A 7,213-nucleotide genomic window follows, 5' to 3' on the forward strand; every position below is an offset into this window, starting at 1 on the left:
CCTCGACTAAGTAGTCTGAGTCAGCAGGGATACAGTCCTAAATAGCCGGGTTATAGTATTAATAGTAGTTAACTTATGAGGGGGTCAAAGAGTTTGGATCCCCGCCATCCAATACCTATAGGTATTGAAGGAGATCCTACTAAATTTGACCCAGGTCCCTTGCAGGACCTCTAAACGCTGAACAAGGGCAAGACCCTTACCAAACCTTTCCCTTAACCCCCAACCAGGTAGCCAACATACCTCCATATAGACCGTGGAGATATGAATGGTGAAAATCTTTTATTTTATATAGACAGTAAAATAATGCCAAGACACCACGGACAAACGATAAGGAAAAGTCACCTTCAACATAAGCAACTAGTTATTAAAGTCATTAATACAAAACCAAATAAAAAGTGCAAAAGATTAAAAATAAAAAGTATTATACTAAACACTTGTCTTCACCAAGTGATGTAAGAGACTTAGGCAAACATGGCCTTGATTGTCAAGAACTCTTACGATCAATCTTGGATCCCGAGACGACTCACACACTCTATGATGGACAATGGATGATGGTGGTGGTGGATGATGGTGTTATGGTGGTGGTGGGTGGTGGATGAAGTGTGAGAGAGGTGGTGTGCCAAGGGATGAGTTGCAATGAAGCCAAGCACTCCTATTTAGAGGCTGAACAGAAGCCTGGGCACAGCCCCGTGTCCGCTGCACACGGCCCCGTGCCCGTCTGACAATCTCTCTCCTCATTAATTGTAATTCGCAATTACAATTAATGCGCCTGCAGTACTTTCGCCACGCCCCCGTGTTCACTGGGCATGGCCCCGTGGTGGGCAATGGAAGCTTCTACAGGTTTGTCTTTTCTGCTGCTTCTTGGGCACGGCCCCGTGCTGGCTGAGCACGTGGCGTGTTCAGTCTTCTGCCTTCTCTGTTTTGCTTGGGAGGATGCTGTCGAGGGGTCAGGCAATCCACTTTTGTTCCTTTTCTTGTATTTATGTTAGATTTAGCTGCCTTTTTGCTTCTTTTGTTAATTTGAGCTCATTTAATCCTGAAAATACAAAAGGTAGACAAAAACACTCTTTTTCCAACATTAGTACTTAAAAAGGGTTAGTTTTATGCCTCATTTGATGTAATTTATATGTTGCATTTTACACACATCAAATACCCCCACACTTGAATTTTTGCTTGTCCTCAAGCAAAACTCTTTAATATGTGGCTTACACTCCCAAATGGAATGGGTAGAAGAGAAGGTTTTGGCTTGTCATAGAGTGTCGGGAATCCAAGATCCTTATTGGGTTTTATTTTTATTTATTTACAATCCTATTCGTTATGATTTATTTAGAACGTTTCATAAGAGAAATTACTTATTTGGGCATAGCATGCCTTTTTAAATTTCCATTTATATACAAGTTCACATACCTCACGGGGGAAATCACTCACACTCGGCCGAAGGTGTATTTTTAGTGAATCACTCGAGGGCGGCATGGAACTTATTCCTACCATAGACTTGCCAAGCAATCAATCCTCCTCCTTTTTAACTTGTTACCTTTGTAAATATCAAGAGGACTTTTTGGGTAAAGGCTTGGGCTAAAGGTGGGTAGTTGGGTTAGTGGTTAGTAAAAGGGCGAAAAGCGTAAAAAGCGTCGGTTTTCGTAAAACATTTTGTTTTAGTGACTTTTTTATTTTTAATGAAGTATTTCTTCAAACAAGCTTTTTAGGAGCTTTGTTTGTTTATCTTCATTGTAAACTTCTCTTTTTTTTCAGTCACACGAAAACCGAGCTTGTTACTAAAATAAAGGGCAAAAACTAAAAAGGGGTTTTTTTTGTGGGTAAAAAGGGTTTTGGGTTAAGAAATGAAAAGGTTTAGGCTCAAAGGGGTTAACTAGGGGGAGTTTTTTGGATAGGTGAAAAGAAAAATAAAAATAATGGTTTTGAAAGAAAAAGGGTTAGTCCTAATACCTCCATCATTTACTTACTTGGGTTTAAGTGGGTAAGGACCGGGAATGAATTGTCGTGGCAAGTTCTAGAGTCGTAAGAACCAAGCGGCTATTCACACAAGAAACGAAAAATGAGCATTTAGCGTAAAGATGTATATTTGTATGCTCAATAAAGGCTCAAAACTCACTTTTTGTGGGAATGGGTTTTTCTATGTGATCAAGTATATATAATCGAATTTTAACTAAGCTTGTCATGCCGTTTCATAATTTTCTTATGTTGGTTCTTTTTATCACTACGCTATCGGTTGTAAATTTGTAAAAATATAACCTTGTTAGTCTTAGAATTCCCAACTTAAACTTTAGACAAGTAAAGAAAATGAATTTTTTTTTGAAAAAATTTGGGGGGATTAGCGGTTCTAATAGAGTTTTGTGTAAGGCTTGTTATTAGGACTTGCAAAATTCAAGGTTTTAGCATCCCCCACACTTAAATTACACATTGTCCTCAATGTGTCCCAAAAATAAATTTTTAGGTTGATTGAATGCGTAACATGGTGTTAAAAGCAAAAATTTATGTTACTGCCAGTCTGGACACGGCCCCGTGTCCGTTGGACACGACCCCGTGGTCAACTGCCAGTAATGAAAACTTACAGAAGGTGGACACGGGGGTGTGTTGGCTAGGCACGGCCCCGTGTCTGGCAAAAATCAGCAGGAAAGTAACCAAACAACATGTCTGGGAGGTGAGCACGGGGGCGTGTCGGCTGGACACGTCCCCGTGTGGACAGTCTGTAAGCCTGAAAAATAGGTTCCTTCTTCCGGTTTTCCCATCCTGGCTTTATGAGTGTTAATGCTTAGCACTCTAAGCCTTGGTTTGTACCTGTTTCATCCCTAAATACCACACCAAGCAATACCAAAATCCTAAATTACCAAAGTTAATTGTTCAAACCATAGAGTAAAAGAAAAATAAAGCAGAAAATAAAAGTAGTTAAGGAAAGTAAATTGTTCAACACTTGGCACGCAGGCCACAAACTGTTTTGATAGATAAAGGGACTTTAACCTGTGGGCCAGCCATCAACCCGGTCCTGCTCCTTCAACCCCCTAATCCATGTCCTCATCGCTGTCATCACCTCCATCCTCATGACCCGCCATATACTCCCGGATGCTGCCGATGTCGTCTTGTATATCGTTGATGTTTCGTTCGATAGCTCTGACCCGGTGGTATGTATTGTTGGCAAGGTTGTAGGTGTTCCTGGTGCACATGAGGTTTTCCTACAAAAGATCATGTAAACTTTGAAAGTTAGGAAAACCGCCTCCTTGTGAGGAGGATTGACCCGGATCACCATGGGGTTGATACTGGTAATGAGGAGGTGGAGCGTGAAGAACTAGGGCTTCTTGTGGGTTCCATGCATGGCCTTGCATCCTTTGAAAGCTCACTGACCCGTCTTCCGCCTCATAAAGTAAGTTCATGGCTCGGCAGATGTGATAGTCAACTCGTCCCGACCATGGGCTCCTTTCAAAGGACCTAGGGATGCGCGTGAAGTGCTTGAAGAGGCGGTACACCCACCCTCCAAAGAAGATAGGTGTTGGAGCACGAGCAAGGCGGTTCAGATGCATGTTTCGCAGCAGGAGGTATGGAACATCGAGGGCCCTTCGGTTGTGGATGCAGTGAAGGACTACCAAATCTTTCAACCCAACAACGCCACTACTGTCGTGACGCTGGCTAAGAGAGTAGGTGAGGAGCCTATGAATGTAGCGATAGAGTGGATCCCTCAGCTTAGTACTCTTGGTACTACTAGGGTTGTAGATTCCTTCACCGATTTGGGCCCATGCAGCTTGACGGTCATTTTCGTCCAAATCTCGTAATCCCCCAGTATTTTCCTCGTTCCCCGATTCTTCTTCCGCGTACAGTCCCACTATTGCCCCGAATTGTGCCATAGAGATTGAGTAATTCGTCCCACCACATTGAAATGCAACCCCTTCATTATCGAACGGGTCACACCTTGAAGTGAAGGTAAAAGTACTATAGAACTCCATGGTTCACTGATGCACCGACCGAAGCCGAGTGGTTAATGCAACTCTTAGTGGTCCCGTAACGATGTTGTTGAATCGGTCCAGCTGGTTTACCAAGGTTAACAGGTCCGTGCATGCTTGTCTGGGGTACTCCTCGGGCCTTGTTTGAAGTAACTCGTATCTTGCCCTAGCGTCGAGCTCATTCGCGTTAAACCTTGTGAACTTCGACATCTAAAAGAATACACCAAAAGTTAGCACGAAACAGTGAGATTTTCAAAAGAAACTGCAAACAGTGAGCTGGACACGGCCCCGTGTTCAGCGGGCACGACCCCGTGTCCAGGCGTCTGTTACTCAAAATCTTCATTTTTCGTCCCGGTCCCGAAAATCTGAAAATTTTTAGCCAAGTAGGAGCGGTTTCCCCCAAAAATGAAACCCCAAGTGCCATTTTTCCCAAAATAACCCGTTTACCCTTTCAATTTTATCTTTTTCGGTTCAAAAACAAGGGTTTGAGGTTTTTGTGAGAAATCGGGCAAATCTATCAACAATACAAGTGTATTTATTTCCCATTACACTAATCTAAACTAATACTAACAGATCATATCAAAAATTTGAGGTTCGATCCGGATGAATTTGAAGAACCCTAGATTTTTCCCCAAATTTTTTATGTTTAACTACATGCAAGTAACTAATCTAACTACTAATGATGATAGAATCATACCTTGATGTTGTTAAACGTGGAGGTAACGTTGGAAATCTGCGGAAAATCTCCTTGAACCAGAGCGTTTTCGGCAAAACGGGGCGTGTGGAATGAGGTAACTGTTATGAAAAGAGGGTTTTATCCCGACAGTTGCGTCGACACGGCCCCGTGTCCAGCGGACACGGCCTCGTGCCGAGCAAAAGTTTTAATTTTTTTTAAAGTGCTCGTGTGAGTGCCCATTTTTCCGAAAACATGGTTAGAAGACTTACCGGTTTCGATGTATACTCACTTGTCCGTAACATACCGGGTATGATGTGGGTGCTTGTCATTCGTTAACCGAAGTGAGATCTCTTCCTCTTCATCCTCAATGGATCCTCGGTAGAGTTTCAGCCGTTGGCCATTGACTTTAAATGGGATACCATTTTGAGCTTTAGTTTCTAGTGCACCGTGAGGAAAAACATGGGTGACGGAAAAAGGTTCTGACTACCTAGATTTTAGTTTACCCAGAAATAATCGAAGTCGTGAATTAAACAATAGAACTTGGTCTCCTACTCGAAATTCATTAGGCTTAATATATTTATCATGCAAATTTTTCATTCTTTCCTTATAAATTTCGGAGTTAGAGTAAGCATAATTCCTTAATTCGTCTAATTCATTCATTTGACAAAATCGAATTTTACCTGCAGTTTCTAAATCTAGGTTTACGTTTTTTATAGCCCAGTAGGCCCTGTGAGCTATTTCTACTGGCAAATGACAACTTTTTCCATAGACGAGCTTATATGGGGTTGTGTCTATAGTGGTTTTATAAGCAATTCGAAAAGCCCATAAAGCATCATCTAATTTCTCAGCCCATTCCTTTTTATTTAAACCTACGGTTTTTTCAAGTATTCTTTTTAAATCTCGGTTAGTCACTTCGGCTTGTCCATTTGTTTGAGGGTGATATGATGTTGAGACCCGGTGATAGACCCCATACCTTGTTAAGATTTTTTCGAGTTGATGATTGCAAAAATGGGTACCCCTATCACTTATCAAAGCTTTTGGTGTTCCAAAATGAGAGAATAATTTTTTCAGAAATTTTACCACTTCTCTTCCATCGTTTGTTGGAAGAGCTTCGGCCTTCGCCCATTTAGACAAGTAATCAACCGCCACAAGTATATATTTGTTTCCTTTTGACGGTGGGAAAGGTCCCATGAAATCGAGTCCCCACACATAAAAAATTTCACAAACGAGAATGCCGTTCTGAGGCATTTCGTTCTTGGAAGAAATATTACCTGATCTTTGGCAAGCATCACATGTCTTTACAAGATCTTGGGCATCTTTGTAAATGGTTGGCCAATAAAATCCTGAATCAAATACCTTTCGTGCGGTACTAGCGGCACCATGATGTCCTCCGTATGGACCTTCATGACAATGACGGAGAATTCTTCGTGCTTCACTACCATGGACACACCTTCGGATGAGTTGGTCGGCACACATTTTGAAAAGATAAGGGTCTTCCCAAAAGTAATGCTTTACATCAGCAAAGAATTTCTTTCTTTGATGATGCGGCCATCCTTTGGTGACTATACCGCTAGCTAAGTAATTAGCATAGTCGGCATACCATGGTTCTTGTCTGCTTTCCATCATTTCCAAGGATTCTGTGGGAAATTTTTCGTTGATCTGTTCGTCCTTGGTTGCCTCCAAAGCTGGGTCTTCTAGGCGTGAAAGATGATCTGCAGCAGTGTTTTCTGCTCCTCTTTTGTCTTTGATCTCAATGTCGAATTCTTGGAGAAGTAAAATCCATCTGATCAAACGGGGTTTTGCGTCTTGTTTCTTGAAGAGGTATCGAATAGCTGCATGATCTGTATAGACTACAGTTTTAGAAAGAACAAGGTAAGAACGGAATTTATCAAAAGCAAATACCACAGCTAGTAACTCTTTTTCAGTAGTTGTGTAATTTTCTTGTGCATCGTTAAGTGTTTTACTAGCATAATAAATTGGGTGGAAATGCTTTTCTTTTCTTTGTCCCAAGACTGCTCCAACAGCAAAGTCACTTGCATCACACATGATTTCGAAAGGACATTTCCAATCAGGGGCTATCATGATAGGTGCATTGACTAGCATTTCCTTGAGGGTTAGAAATGCTTGATTGCATTCCTTGTCAAAGATGAAAGGTGCATCTTTTTCAAGTAATTTTGTTAGAGGTCTTGAAATTTTTGAAAAGTCTTTGATAAACCTTCTATAAAATCCGGCATGCCCTAGGAAACTTCTGATTGCTCTAACGGAGGATGGTGGAGGTAATCGAGAAATAGTTTCTATTTTTGCTCGATCAACTTCCATTCCTTCGCTTGAGATTTTGTGACCGAGTACTATTCCCTCTGTTACCATGAAATGGCATTTTTCCCAGTTAAGGGCGAGGTTAGTTTCCTTACATCGGGATAGCATTCGTTCAAGGTTATCGAGGCATTGGTCATATGAGTCTCCAAAGATAGAAAAGTCGTCCATGAAGACTTCCATTGTCTTTTCTATCATGTCATGGAAAATGGGCACCATACAACGTTGGAATGTTGCAGGCGCATTACATAGACCGAATGGCATCCGTCGA

This window comes from Helianthus annuus, chromosome 14 (assembly GCF_002127325.2).
Source record: "Helianthus annuus cultivar XRQ/B chromosome 14, HanXRQr2.0-SUNRISE, whole genome shotgun sequence".
Classification (NCBI taxonomy): Eukaryota; Viridiplantae; Streptophyta; class Magnoliopsida; order Asterales; family Asteraceae; genus Helianthus; species Helianthus annuus.